At 43.1% G+C, this 15907-nt stretch overlaps 1 protein-coding gene across 1 annotated transcript in view; it reads right to left on the minus strand.

The window, feature by feature from the left end:
• MTA3 (metastasis associated 1 family member 3) overlaps nucleotides 1–15907 on the minus strand; it is a 173161-nt gene that overhangs the window by 156466 nt on the left and 788 nt on the right. The window lies entirely within an intron of this gene.

The raw sequence follows: 15907 nt of genomic DNA on the forward strand, positions 1-15907 counted from the left end.
TCAAGACCAATCTTTTTAAAAAAATGTTTATATTGATTTGAGAGAGAGAGAAAGGGAGAGGGAGAAGCATCAACTTGCTGCTTGTTATTGGGGATCAAGCCCCCTATTGGGGTTCAAGCCCACAACCCGGGTAAGGGCCCTAACCAGGAATTGAACCTGTGACCTTTTGGTGCACAGGATGATGCTCAACCTGCTGAGCCAGGGCTGAAGACCAATCTTTAATAACTATTTCCTTTTGGTTTATTATCTTACTGTTCTTCAACCATGGGTGATCAGAAGGGTATTTGAATTTTTTTTTTTAATATATTTTATTGATTTTTTACAGAGAGGAAGGGAGAGAGATAGAGAGTTAGAAACATCGATGAGAGAGAAACATCGATCAGCTGCCTCCTGCACATCTCCCACTGGGGATATGCCCGCAACCCAGGTACATGCCCTTGACCGGAATCGAACCTGGGACCTTTCAGTCCGCAGGCCGACGCTCTATCCACTGAGCCAAACCGGTTTCGGCGGTATTTGAATTTTTTAAAAAATATTTTTTTTATTGATTTCAGAGAGGAAGGGAGAGGGAGAGAGAGATAGAAACATCAATGATGAGAGAGAATCATTGATTGGCTGCCTCCTGCACAACCCCCACTCGGGATTGAGCCTGCAACTGGGCATGTGCCCCCGACCAGAATCGAACCCGGGACCCCTCAGTCCCCAGTTCAATGCTTCATCCACTGAGCCAAACCAGTCAGGGTGAGTATTTGAATTTTTAAAAAAGATACCAAAAAAAAGAAATAAAAATAAAAAGCTCTTTTTTTATGAAAAAGAAAAATGTTTCAGTCAAAATACCTTCCCCAGGCTCTCCAAGCCTTTATTATGTCCCTCTGCCTATAACACCATGGAAGTCAAAAGGGCTCTGTCTTAAAGGTCTCACTCCTGCTTATGAGCATCATCTCAGGACCACATCCAGCCATTCTCCCTCTAGACCAGCGGTTCTCAACCTGTGGGTCGCGACCCCTTCAGGGGTTGAACGAGCCTTTCACGGGGGTCGCCTAAGACCATCGGAAAACACATGTACAATTACATATTGTTTTTGTGATTAATCACTATGCTTTAATTATGTTCAATTTGTAACAATGAAAATACATCCTGCATATCAGATATTTACATTACGATTCATAACAGTAGCAAAAGTACAGTTATGACGTAGCAACAAAAATAATCTTATGGTTGGGGTCATACAACATGAGGAACTGTATTAAAGGGTCACGGCATTAGGAAGGTTGAGAACCACTGCTCTAAACTGAACATTAAAACATTTTTTTCAGTAAAGAAGGGAAGGAAGAAAGGGAGGAAGAGAGAGAAGAGAGGAAGGGAGGGAGGAAGAAAAGAGGGAAGAGGGGGAAAAAAAGGAGAAAAATGGAGGGAGGGAGGGAGACAAAGCCAAGCAGGCCTCAGTATTGCTCCAACACACTAGGCATGTAGCTGCCTCAGGGCCTTTGCACTCCTCCTGTTCTGTTCTCCAGAAATCCTCACACCTTACTCCTTTCCTTCACTGAGGTCTTTGCTGAATGCAGAGGCCTTCCTTGACTATCCTATCTAAAAGAGAACCCTATCAGCCTGGCCAGCATGGCTCAGTGGTTGAGAGTTGACCTATGAACCAGAAGGCCAAGGTTTGATTCCCCATCAGGGCGCATGTCCAGGTTGTGAACTTGATCCCCAGTGGGGGTTGTGCAGGAAGGAGATAGCCCATCAGTGATTCTCTCTCATCAGTGATGTTTCTATCTTTCTCTCCCTCTCCCTTCCACTCTGAAATCAATAAAAATATATTTTAAAAAATAAAAATAAAAGAGCACCCCATCATTCTGATCAGCTTTTTCTTCATAGCATTCATCAGCATCTAACATATTATATTTTACTTTGTAAACAATTGTCATTACTGTGTGTGTGTTTTTAAATCTTCACCCTAGGATATGTTTTCACTAATTTTAAAGAGAGTGCAAGGGAGAGGAAGAGAAACATTGATGTGAAGGTAGAACATTGATCAGCTGCCTCCTATACACCCCCTACTGGGGATTGGACCATCAACCTTTGGCCCAAACAACTGAGGCACACCAGCTGGCGCTCCTCCACTCAATTTTTTGGTGGTTCTGGGCACTGATTTCTAGGTCTGGGTGGGGTTATCTGGCTATAGACTTCTTCAGGTGGTATTTGGAATCCCTATGTATCCTGGCTCCCTGGGAAAACATTGATTGACATGACATGGCCATTCTTTTTCTGTGGCAAAGGAGAGGTTTCAATGGAAATTCAGAAGTAAAAGGACTCAATTCACCTGCCATATCTCACCCTTAAGAGACCCAAGAGGATTCAGGTTTTGGTAATCCAATTGTATGTCATGGAATATTAGGTCTCTCCAGTTTGGCTATCAGGCCCGGAGGGTAGCCTTTCTGCAGGTGCCCTTTAAAAAACACATACTTTTTTTTCTCTTCCACCAGTGCCAAAATACAAGGTGGTAGGGCCTTAGTACTACCACATTCTGAGACAACATAGGACCACTCCAAGACTGGAGGCCTCTGCCTCCCTATTTACTTATTCAGTCATTCAATCATTTATTTATATTATTATAGACTAATGGATATGTATTTTGTACTTTGGTAATAATTCAATACCACTTCATTATTTTTGCTGAAATTGGTCCAGCTTTGGCCATTGGAAGCTCTTGCAGTTGGCTCCTCTGTTGCCTGGACATACTCCCATCATTGTGGTGGCTTTGTTTCATGAGCAGTTCCTTACTTTCTGGCACTGTATGATGCTCCGGATTCAGTGTGCCCCAGTCCTAGAATCAGCCACTTCTCTAAGGAGCCCTGCTTCCTTTCTTGGAGAATGATATTAGAAGCCAAGATCTGGCCACTAGGTGTGCTCAACTATAGTTTCATTCTCTACTACAGTGGTTCTCAACCTTGGCTGCACATTAGAATCACCTGGGAATCTTTTTAAAATCCTGATTTCTGGGCCTCATCCTCCGGAAATTCTGTTTCTTTGTTACTCATGTTGTGGCCCCACCCCATAACAAAGAAGCAGAATTTCCGGAGGATGAGGCCCAGAAATCAGGATTTTAAAAAGATTCCCAGGTGATTCTTTTTTTTTTTTTTTTTTTTTTTTTTTAATATATTTTATTGATTTTTCACAGAGAGGAAGGGAGAGAGATAGAGCGCTAGAAACATCGATGAGAGAGAAACATGGATCAGCCGCCTCCTGCACATCTCCCACTGGGGATATGCCCGCAACCCAGGTACATGCCCTTGACCGGAATCGAACCTGGGACCCCCCAGTCCGCAGGCCGACGCTCTATCCACTGAGCCAAACCGGCTTTGGCCCCAGGTGATTCTAATGTGCAGCCAAGGTTGAGAACCACTGCTCTACTATTTCCTGACCTAAGGTAAAGTGTGCTATACTTTTGCTTCCATTTTGGTTTCCTAATTTCTTTGTATACTTTGATACTCATTCCCTCTTTTGCTTTCTCTATATAATTAAAGCTGCTTAAATAAGCTTTGGTTGGGGATGTCCATGGGTTTTCACCACTAGATTACTCAATCACATTTCTTGTCTCAAGTCTAGATTTGAGCATCTGCATCCATTTCTTTCCTTCTGAATGTAGGGTATCAACATTTTGTAAAATAAAACTATGACATTTGCCTTGAGTTTGTAACCCTGTTAAAAATTAGAATTCTATAAAACCATTTCTGGGGTAGGAAAGAGGGAGTCACCTGGGCACCTATGAAACTGGAGCCAGTGTGATCCTAATCAGAAAAGACTTGAATCTCATGAAGATATGTCAATTTTCTGTGCATAATAAAAAGCCTATTTTTTTAAAGAGGGAGGAAAAGACAGGGAGAGAGAGAAACATTGATGTGAGAGCATAACTTGCAACTGGCTGCCTCTTATACGCCCCCTACTGGGGATGAAGCAGACAACCCAGGCATGTGCCCTGACAGAATCCAACAGGCAATCTTTTGGTGGTCAGGACAACGCCCAACCAACTGAACCACATGGCCAGGGCATATTTATGGTTTTTAAAATCATTTTATATCTGCTGCTGCCACCCCGAAACCCAAGTATGGCCCCAAGTCCTTCTCTTTTCAGTTTAACAAACATAGACTGAACTTTGTATATAAAAATCTTTAAAAGCACGAACACACACACAAATGAAGAAGTAAAATATAGATTTTTTTTTTTGGGGGGGGGGGGGTTACAGACAAATCTTTTTATTTTTTATTTTTATTTTATTTTATTTTTTTTTATTATTAGTTAAGGTATTACAAATGTGTCCTCATTCCCCCCATTAACCCCCAACCTCCCCCCAAAATATAGATTTTTTTATAAGCAGCTTAGAAATGGTGAGCTAACAGAGCACAGTATTCTTGTCCTAAGATAACCATGATTTGCCCGGTTGTCTTTATTGCAGACATGGGATGCTTCATGCTCTCACTTCTGTCTCTCAACCTGCAGTGGGGGAGAGGGCCAGCATTGCTGGGTCTGATAGGAGTCTGAGATCATTCCTGGGCCTTCCTGGCATGAGCCTCCATTTGCCCCTCAAACTAGCCTGGGATGTGTACCCGCCCTGGTGGTTCTCTGGCCCTCTCAGGTTCTCCCCAATTCCCACCTCACTGCCTCCAGCACTCATCTTCTGGGCTTCAAGCCAGGTAAGCTTAATTTTCCAAATGTCCCTCCTGGGATCCCTCTTTCTCTGCCCTGGAAGTTCTACCCTTTCTCTGTCCTATCTGACTATCCAAAGAATGTTTCTGAAGATCTTGAAAAGCCTGGTTATACCCTTTCATGAAGCTGGGCCTCTTGCTAGCTTTAGGTATAGTGTCACCATTGAATGCCACGTGGCTGTCTTCTTAATTTACAGTCAGTCCATCCCCTTTCTTGGATGCAGTCACTGCTCTTTCCTCCATATGCCTCCTAGTGGCCCTCTCAGGAAGGTTTTTTTTTAAACCCTAAAATGTTCAGTTCTAAGGGTATTTTTGCACCAAGAAGATTGACCTACTCAAGCTCAATGATGGCAAGATCCTTTCTCAGTCAAATTCTGAAGAGGAACCAAGTTATTCCAAGCAGTTCTCATTTTATCCCATAAAATCCCTCTGACCCCAATTGGTTTTGCAATATAAATCACTACAGTTTGACATCCAAAAAAATACATTAAACAAGGTGCTTGCTAAGGCAGAGATGAAATTGGGTGCCCACTGCAGGAATGAAAAATGCCAGCCTCTCCTATATGTCTACTTGATTATTTAGAAAGTTAGAAGTAAGGGCAGAGTGCACATTCTTCTAGGGGATGCCATAGTGATGGAATCAAATGAATTGGCACTATTACTAGTATATCTCACAACATTTCACAGTATGAGAAAACTGTTTGTTTGAGTGACACCATTAAAATTGGAGTTTCCTTAAGGGTCCTCCTATATGTAAGTCTCAGCAATGTTTAATTTATATAGAATGCAAATAACACTCTTGAGGTGGTGATTACTGTGAAATCACAGTGACTATACATGGAATGTCTTGACTAATGTTGAATTAATGAAAATTATATTCGCTATGTCTTCCTTTCTGTAAGTATCTGTGGCTATTGAGATAGACCGGTGGTACAGTCATTGAGAGTCTGCTAATCCCCTGACACTAAGTTAAAAACACACTGTATCTAGGGAAGAGAATGCCTTGTCATCCTCAAAGGAAACTTGGTAAGCCTATTTTCTCCTTTCTTTGGAGATTTACACTGACATCTGCTCTAATTGTTCTTGCAGTTTCAGACATCACCACAGAAGCTAGTGAAAGGATAAGAAGCTTCTCAGAGTCCTTTGCTATAAAGATTTTTATTTGTGATGACTTTCCCGCGGGAAGGGAAAAGAAATCCTACTTGGAAAACCTAAAGTACTGGTGATCCTGTTGTAATAATCTGGTCGGTTATTATATAACAAGAAAGGAGCAAAGAGAAGACCAGATAATACAGGCATGCCATTTATACAGCTTTGCCAGAAAGCTGTAGTTAACACTCTCCGAGTCTGTTCCCTGATGATTGATGGGGACTAGACAATAGCTGCATGTCCAGTAAGGTCTGGGTGAGGTAGGAAGGTGTTTACCTGTCAGTCACACCTGGGAACAAGTCAGTGGCCAGAAGAGGTGTGGCCACTGCATGGACACGAAACCTGAATATTTAAACTCCTAGACAAAGGGAGTTCTTGATCTTGGCTCTCGGTCCTCTGGCTCTCTTGGGACTCCAGTTGCAGGGGGGCCCATTCCCTTGCATTCACCCACGTGACTCACAGCCATGTGGGACTAACACAGTGGACTGATGGACTGAATCTAGCCTGATGCTCTGCCAGGCCCAGCTCCAACATGGAAAGGAAACTTTGGACACTGGCCTTGCTTTGGGCTCTCCTGGAACCCCAGCTGCGCCTTTTCCAAGACTGGATTAAGGGACATGGGACTTTGGAACCTGAGGAATGTAACTCCATGCAAACAAAGTCTTTACCACATCTCATGCTCATGTCAGCAGTGCCTCAAGAACCCCACTCCCGTGAGCGACAGGGAAATCTGGCCCATTGCTTCTCCCACAACACTCGCAAATGGGAAGCACAGGGCAATGTTCCTTGAAGACACAGGAAGGTCCTCTCTGGGGACAGGATGTTCCTGGGCCGTGCGGCCACATGGAGTTACAGTGGGTACTCATCTTCGCATTTAGTTGTTGTTGTTAATCTTCACCCGAGGATATTTTCCCATTGTTTTTTAGAGAGAGTGGAAGGGAGGGCAACAGAGAGATAGAGAGACACATAGGAATTGGCTGTCTCCTGCACGCACCCTGACCAAGGCCAGGGATCCAGCCCACAACTGAGGTACATGTCCTTGACCGGAGTTGAACCCGGGACCCTTCCGTCCACATGCTGATGCTCTATTCACCGAGCCAAACTGGCTAGGGCTCAGCATTATTTTTGCTGAGCCACTGACTCTGTTCTCTGACCCAGGCCTGAGACAGACTTTTACCAACCTAACTGCTTCTGCTTCCAACCTCCTTTAAAAACTACAAATCTTCCAAATTGCTGTACCTCTCAGCTTTCTACTGAAAGCATATTTTTTACTTTATTTTTTCTAACCTGTAAGAACATGTGTTGCAGGAAAAACAGAAAAATGCCTGGAATTTTTGCCATAGAAGGGTAATGGGATCACACACACCAGAATTGGATTATTTTATCTCCAGTTGAGAACTGGAGAAAAAAAGCTCTGTATTTTAAATTCTGTACACCTTGGAGAAAAATGCAATTGCTGTTGAAAAGTATATCAATTATTAAGTGTGGAGCCAGTGCTATTTTGGTTGTATCTACAATGAGAAGATCATTTCCAGGAATACCCTATGCTTTATTTCAGTCAACCCCCGCCCCAATCTTTCCTCAGACAGAAATAACAGCACTGGGGATGGGGGGTAGGGGGGAGCTGGGACTGTGGGTCAGGGAAATTGATTGTGATTGGGACAGAAGGATAAGAACAGCAGGTGTTTTTTTTAAACTGACTCCTAAAGTAGTTAATTTTGGTTCATTATATTGATAAGGCAGCTGTCCTCTGCAGAATGGATAGAACAGAGTTGGCAACTTCCATCATTTAGAAAATGTCTTTGATTTTTCTTCTGAGTAGAATCCTCCCGCAGGCTGACTGTGCCCTGCGATGTGATAAGGAGCAGAGTGGGGGAATCCCTGTCTCTCTGCTTGGCTCTCCCACTTCCTTCCTGCCTGGGCTCAAGACCTACTTCGCTGGAAAGCTTCTCTTCTTGATCTGGAGCACCCAGTCAGGCTGTTGGGTCTCTGAGATGTCCATCTACCACCGGAACAATGACCTTTTACATTTCTGTCCTTATTTCCTGTAGTTCCTGACCTAAGACACACAGAGCCTTCTGGATCCACATCCAATCCTTTCTGGACAGTTTCATTATTTTTTTGGAAATAATTTGATTTAATAGTGGACAGTTCTTTCCTTGCAGCCCCTGGTCTGTCTCCACGTTGTCTCTTTCCTCCAGGAACTAGTAGGAGAGGATGATGGGACCCAGACACCACTGGAGCTGATTCTAAGAACTTTTCTAACTAAAGCACCTGCTAGATAAGGAATATAGGGGTGCTCACTGATCCAGGGTAGGGGCCCCCTCTATGAGTAGGGCCCTGCAGTGCCTTTAAATGCCAGGAGGCTGGCATATACTGCAAGTACAGAGGGAAAGCAGTGCCAAGGTCTCTTCTGCCAACCATTTAACAAAACTGAGGTGGTTTTTTCAGAAAGAGCCTGGATTTCCCAAGGTGATCAATTCCTGCCTCACTATACATATGCACTGATACTGTTAGTTCAGCACTCAGAGAACTTTACTTTAATCAACAGTGATAGTCATTCATCCCTTCAACAAATAGTTACTGAGCTTCAATAAGGAGCCTGGCACTGCTCCGGGAGCTGGGGACACCACTGTGAACGAGATCCAGGATTCTTGTTCTCCAATGGAGTGAGCAGGGTAATGAATGATAAACAAGAAGCAGGTGCATGAGCAAGATGACTTTTTATAGTGAGAAGGGAGTAAAGAAAACAGGTTGATATGCTAACGAATGGTTGGGGAAGGCCTCTCTGAGGAAGTGACATTTGAATTGAGACTTGACTGACAAGGAGTCAACCACAGTGCTCTGGGTCAGAGTGTTCCAGGCAGAGGGAGCAGCAGGTGCACAGCGCCCAATGTAACGGAGCAGAGAAGGAGGCAGGTCACAGTAAGGATGGGCAGAGAAAAAGGAGAGAAAGAGAATTTGGTAGGAGGGTATGTGCTGTGACATTAAAAAAACAAACAAACTAGTTTTTTCAAAACTGAAAACATAATTCTTACATTTGGTAAAATAATAAAATAAATAAAAGGACAAGAGGTTTACAATAACTAATAACAAGTAGGTCTCTTATCTACTCCAACCTTCCCAGTCCCTCAATGAAGAAACAGACACCCATAACTGTATTTTTTAAAAAATATATTTTATTGATTTTCTTACAGAGAGGAAGGGAGAGGAATAGAGAGTTAGAAATATCGATGAGAGAGAAACATCGATCAGCTCCCTCCTGCACACCCCCCACTGGGGATGTGCCCACAACCAAGGTACATGCTCCTGATCGGAATCAAACCCGGGACTCTCAGTCCGCAGGCCGATGCTCTATCCACTGAGCCAAACCGGTGCTGGCCCATAACTGTATTTTATGTATCCTTTCAGAAATCTTATTATATACCTATTAGAGGCCTGATGCACGACATTCCTCTCACAGTCCAGGACCCCTTGGGGGATGTCCACCTTCCCTGAGGGGTCCTTAGCGCTGCCCAGGAAGAGGGGAGAGGCTCCCACCACCTCCGCTGCACTCGCCAGCTGTGAGCCCAGCTCCTGGCTGGGTGGTGCTCCCCCTGTGGGAGCGCACTGACCAGCAGGGGGCAGCTCCTGCGGTGAGTGTCTGCCCCCTGGTGGTCAGTGCGCATCATAGCGACTGGTGGTTCCGCCATTTGGTCGATTTGCATATTAGCCTTTTATTATATAGGATATTCATATATCTTTATTATGAAGAAGGAGTAAGTTAGCCCACAGCTCAGGACCTAGGCTCTTTCTGCTTAGCAATGTGTGCTGACCACCCTGGCCGGGTGCATATGGGAGACAGCCGATTATGGATATTTCTCTCTCACATCGATTTCTCTCTCTCTCTCTCTCTCTTCCTTCCTCTCTCTAAAGATGAATAAATAAACATATCCTCAGGTTAGGATAAAAAAAGAAGTGTGCTGACCTTTCTTACACTCTGGAGGGGCTCTTCATTATAGATATGGCAAAAGAGTGCGTTTTGGTCTAGTCTGGAGGAATAACTGTAAACATTTAAAAATAGGCTTCCATGAAGCTCAAGGTTTCAAATTTTTACTTTTACTCTTTTATTATGGACAACCTAAATTAAATAAAAGGGGGAGAGATTAATATCACCCAGCTTCAACAATTATCAACTCATGGCCAATTTTGTTTCACCTATGTCCCTCCCTCTCCACTTGCCCCTACCTTTGACTATTTTTTAAAAATATATTTATATTGATTTCAGAGAGGAGAGGGAGAGAGATAGAAACATCAATGGTGAGAGAGAATCATTGATCAGCTGCCTCCTGCACACCCCCTACTGGGGATGGAGCCCACAACCTGGGCATGGGCCCTTGACTGGAATCAAACCTGGGACCTTTCGGTCCACAGGCTGACGCTCTATCTACTGAGACAAACCAGCTAGGGCTGCCTTTGATTATTTTGAAGCAAGTATCAGATATTATATCATCTCCTCAAATATTTCAGGATATGAAAGTGGCTTTTTGAATATTAGTTATCTTGTAGAATGACCCACATCCAAGAGTTGCCAGATTGCTTCCTCTGGTATTACCTAACCTGTTCCTCCCTCCCCAGGGGTGTTCGCGTTTGATAGAGAGGCCAGTTGGCAGTGAACCTGCATGGGAGGCTAGAGGGCCTATGTGGACTTTGGGTTTCAGTACTGGGTCCAGCACTTACTAGGTGGCTGTCGGACCTTGAGCAAGTCTAACCTCTTGAAGCCTCATTTCCTCATCTGGAAAATGGGGTTATAATAAGATTGCTTTTGTGGAAAGCTGAGGGTCTCTTAGTCACTGTAAGGAGCAAGGGACATGTAGTGGTGGTGGAGGGAAGGGCCATCTCAACCCAACAGAGCAGCAGGACAGGAGTGAGGTTTGGGTAGAGATGACAAAGAAGGGGGGCCATTCTGTAATGGCACCAAAAATGTTTTTGCTCTTAATGAATGATGAAGGGTAGCAGAAGCTGTCACAACGTGACAAAACATGTCACTTTGGCATGAGGATTATTTTGAGCTACAATCACTTACAGGAACTTCATCAGGTATAAGAAAGGTACTTTGGTCCTTCCCTTCTTCTTCCTGAAAGCAGGAAGTAAAAGTCTCATATGGAAGATGTCCTATCATCAAGGATGGGAAGTTCAGCCCCAGCCGGTTTGGCTCAGCAGTTAGAGCATGAGCCCTCAGATCGAAAGGTCCCGGGTTTGATTCCAATCACGGGCACATACTTCGGTTGCAGGCTGGCCCCTGCGGGAGGCAACCAATTGATGTGTCTCTCTCACATCAATGTTTTTCTCTCTCTCTCTCCCTCTCCCTCCCACGCTCTCTAAAAATCAATGGAAAAAATATCCTTGGGTGAGGATAAAAAAACCAAAAAGATATGGGAAGTTGAAGCAAAGAGAATTCTACACAAAAACACCTTGCTAAAATATTTATCAAAAAATAAAAATAATGCCGAAACCGGTTTGGCTCAGTGGATAGAGCGTCGGCCTGCGGACTGAAGGGTCCCAGGTTCGATTCCGGTCAAGGGCATGTACCTTGGTTGCGGGCACATCCCCAGTGGGAAGTGTGCAGGAGGCAGCTGATCAATGTTTCTCTCTCATCGATGTTTCTAACTCTCTATCTCTCTCCCTTCTTCTCTGTAAAAAATCAATAAAATATATTTAAAAAAAATAAAAATAAAATAAAATAAAATAATCTTCCTTTAGCTTCCCACCTACTTTACTTTTCTACAATTGCCCCTCTTTCTTCAACCTAGTATAAAACCATTTAGTTTTGCCACTTCTTTGGGCCTTCATTTCCTTATGAGGGCGCCATGTCACACAAACCTTGTATTAAATGCACTTTTATGCTTTTCTCCTACTAATATTTTTTGTTTGCTTGTTTGTATTTTTGTTTTTGTTTTGTTTCTTTTTGCTAATATGTTTTATGTCAATCTAATTCTTAGGCCCAGTTGAAAACATTAAGGGAGTAGAGGTAAAATTTTGCCTCCCCTATAATGATTACACAGTGACCCTTTCAAAGTTGGAAATGTAAAGAAGATAGTGCTCCTTTTGCTTGAGTGAGAGCATAAAGCAGTGGTTCTCAACCTTCTGGCCCTTTAAATACAGTTCCTCATGTTGTGACCCAACCATAAAATTATTTTCGTTGCTACTTCATAACTGTAATGTTGCTACTGTTATGAATCATAATGTAAATATCTGATATGCAGGATGGTCTTAGGCGACCCCTGTGAAAGGGTCGTTCGACTGCCAAAAGGGGTCGCGACCCACAGGTTGAGAACCGCTGGCAGAAAGTGTCCTGGAGCTGAGAAAAAGGCAGGGGCATTGGTGTGGGATGGGGTGACATAACCCTCTGGAGTCTTCTCATTTTTAAGAATGGGGTCCATGTGGTGGGATGGTTCTGAGGGCAGTTTATTGAAAGTTACAAGTTTACCTTCTACGGGGGTAATGGCAGATGATGTCAATAGAGTCTTTCATACATGAAAATAGAGATGTGTGCAGGTTACATTTCCATTCAAAAAGCCAACTTTTTGGCCCTGGCCGGGTAGCTCAGTTGGTTAGTGTTGTCCTGACACACCAAGGTTGTGGATTCGATCCCCTGTCAGGGCACATACAAGAAGCAACCAATGAATGCACAAATAAGTGGAACAACAAATTGATGTTTCTCTCTCTCTCTCTCTCTCTCTCTCAAATCAATAAAAATTTTTTTTAAAAAATCCAACTTTTTAACGCATCTATTGTTGCTGCAGATGCTGAGAAACAAACTGGTTTAACACAAATACTTGGAAATACGAATTAACAGCAGAGTGAAGGCTTTCTAAAGCAAAGTTGATAAGCAAGCTGCAAGGACCAGCAGTGCCCACAGGGTACAATTTATAAAGCTTCCGGGCAGGTGTTCAGAGTCCCTGACCACGTCTAGTTGTGCAATGCAAAGTGATAGAGGAGTCTGTGTTCAATCCAGAGTCAGCAGTATAAGGTTCACAACTTTACACTGAACATTTTTTAAAATATATTTTTTATTGATTTCAGAGTGGAAGGGAGGAGAGACAGAAACATCAATGATGAGAGTGAATCATTGATTGGCTGTCTCCTGTACTATTGGGGATCGAGCTCGCAACCCGGGCATGTGCCCTTGACCGGAATCAAACCTGGGACCCTTCAGTCCGCAGGCTGACACTCGATCCATTGAGCCAGACCAGCTAGGGCATTACACTGAATTTTTGATGGTTCAGGTTACTGATTTGCGGTTGGTCACATTTTCAGATGAATCAATTCACTTGTCCAATTTGTATTTATTTAGAACCCAGTAATGAGAATAAGCATGGCCTATTTGGGCTTGTGGAAGCATACATGAAGTGAGATTTTTTTTCGTGTCATGCACTGAGCTATAGCCCACCCTCACATCATCTCATTTAATCCTCACATCACCTCTTTGATGTAGCTATCATTATCTCTGCTACATGGAGGAGAAAATGGGGGCTTAAGGAGATTAAGGAACTCGATCCAGGTCACTTAGCAAACAAGTTGTGCAGCCAAGATTTCAATCTAGAGAGGGCCCCTAATAACCAGTTTGAACTTTATTGTAATACTAGAGGCCCAATGCACAAAATTTGTGCAAGGGGCTCAGCCCCTGCCACCGAGGCCGAAGGATGTCCGGTCTAATTAGCATATTACACTTTTATTATTATAGACTAGAGGCCCGGTGCATGAAATTCATGTGTGTGTGTGGGGGTGTCCCTCAGCCCGGCCTGCACCCTCTCCAATCCAGGACCCCTTGGGGGATATCTGACTGCCGGTTTAGGCCCGATCCCTCTTCCAGTCTGGGAACACTGGCTCCTAACTGCTCACCTGCCTGCCGGCCTGATCGCCCCTAACTGCCTCTGCCTCGCTCCCTGCCACTGTGGCTTTGTCTGAAAGGAGGACCGGACAACCGGAAGATATCCGGCCGATCTGGTCTAATTAGCATATTAACCTTTTATTAGTATAGATAATATTGTAATTCTGTAGATCTACAGACCTTTTTGGTTCTCCAACTCGGGAATGACTTGATTAAAATGAACAGAAGGAAGAGCTGTCTGGTGGCATATTACAGGATTCACAGGAGGAGGAAAGAACTGGATTGCAGGGAGATCAGATAGAAGGTTGTGGCAGCCATGCAGGCCCTAAAGATGGAGTGATTAGAGTTTGGAACTAGAAAACCTGGTTCCAGCCCATCTCTACCATGATGCTGCTGACTGGGGTACCTCAGGCAAGTTACAGCCACCACATCTCTGGAGCTTTCTTACACCTCCCTAAATAATGGGTTGGTAAATTGAGATGCCAAAATCTCTTGGTTCTTTCAAATTCTAAAATTCTGCCTGATGCCTTTAAATTTAATGCATTCTAAAGATTTATATATGAAGGCCCTAAATATCATCTGGAATCCAAGAAAGAATTTAGATGTCATAATTCTTAACATAGTTTTCAAAGTACAAAAGAGTAAAATTGTTTTTAAGAAGGTTTTCTAAACCAGACAAGCCAATTGTTTCTGCACCTTACTGTTTCCTTTGTTTAAGAAAATGATTTGGGTATTGCTGCTACAGCAGTGGTTGATGAATCAAATAGGAATATTACTCTGGAAACAAATGAAATGATTTAAATCCATCTCTAAGAAATGTTGGAGGCACAAATTGTATTGCCATCATATTAATTTGTTTTCTGAGCTCATATTTAATTCAAAATGTGATATTCCTTTAACTGGTCCAATCAACAGAGTTTAGAGCGATTTTAGATGGAGAACACAGGAAATAAATACAGTACTGTTGGAGCAAATAATCAACAAAATAATTGGTCTGTATTCTGTGGCTTGTGATGCTTCTAGAAAGTATTTTTAACAATTCCCTGAGGAATTGGCTCTTGTTGAAGCCAGGCTCTTCTCTCAACTCACATCTGCAAACTTTTCTCCATCCTCTTCTGCTATAACAAATCAGTGTCCAGGCTCTGCTGAGCCCTCGGCCTCCGTGTTTCCTTTCTCATCTACGAAGACTTGGGGATGGGGTTTTCATTCCTGGGTTGCAGAAATGGACTTCTCCTTAGACTAACCCAACAGGCAAAGGAATCTTCCTTTAATAAAGGCCATTTATATGATTAAAACCTTCTAGGATGAAATCTAAATTCTGCAGTTGAGATCCCCATCCTTACAGCCAAGCGAATGCATTCATTCGCTTTCTCTAGACTTTAATCCTTCACATCTGAGAGTTTTCTCCTTGGAATGCTCCGTTCTTTCAGCCAGCTCATGATCATCACCTCCTTTGATTCTATCCTGAAACTCACTTCCTTCAGGATGTTTTCCTGGCTTAGTAGCTACTTAGCAAAGAAACAACTCCTACTTTTGAGCTTTCAATCATATTAAATACTTTTAAGATAAATTATTCGCACCTAGGGGTACATAACTTATAGATTTTCATTCTTTAAGAAACCACCCACCAATAAACTAAAAAATAAATAAACAAGTAAATAAATAAATAAAAGTAAAAAGGAAAGAAACCATCCAAACAAAATAGAAACAGCAGAATCACAGATACATAGAACTGACTGACAGCTGGGGGGGGGGGGGGGGAGTTGGAGGCCTGGATGAAAAAGGTAAGGGATTAGACAGAAAAAACACACCAAAACTCACAGACACAGACAACAATATGGTGATCGTCAGAATGGAAGGGGGCGCAGGGGGATGTGGAAGAGGGCAAAAGGGGGATAAACGGTGGCAGAAAGAGACTTACTTTGGGTGGTGAGCACAGGATGCAGTACGTAGATAGTGTCATTGAGTTGTACACTTAAAACCTGTATGGTTTTATTAACCAATGTCATCCCAATAATTTAATTTAAAAAAAGAAAAGCAAAGAAACCACGTAGTGATTTTTTTTTTTTTACTTTCTGAGAGAACACTCCCAATTTTCAGGTGTCTTCTCCGCCCTCCCCCGCCCCCCTTCAGGAATCCATACTAGACCTAGAGCAAAATGACTCTTTTTGGTGACCTCTAG

Source organism: Myotis myotis, unplaced genomic scaffold, assembly GCF_014108235.1.
Source record: "Myotis myotis isolate mMyoMyo1 unplaced genomic scaffold, mMyoMyo1.p scaffold_m19_p_14, whole genome shotgun sequence".
Lineage (NCBI taxonomy): Eukaryota > Metazoa > Chordata > Mammalia > Chiroptera > Vespertilionidae > Myotis > Myotis myotis.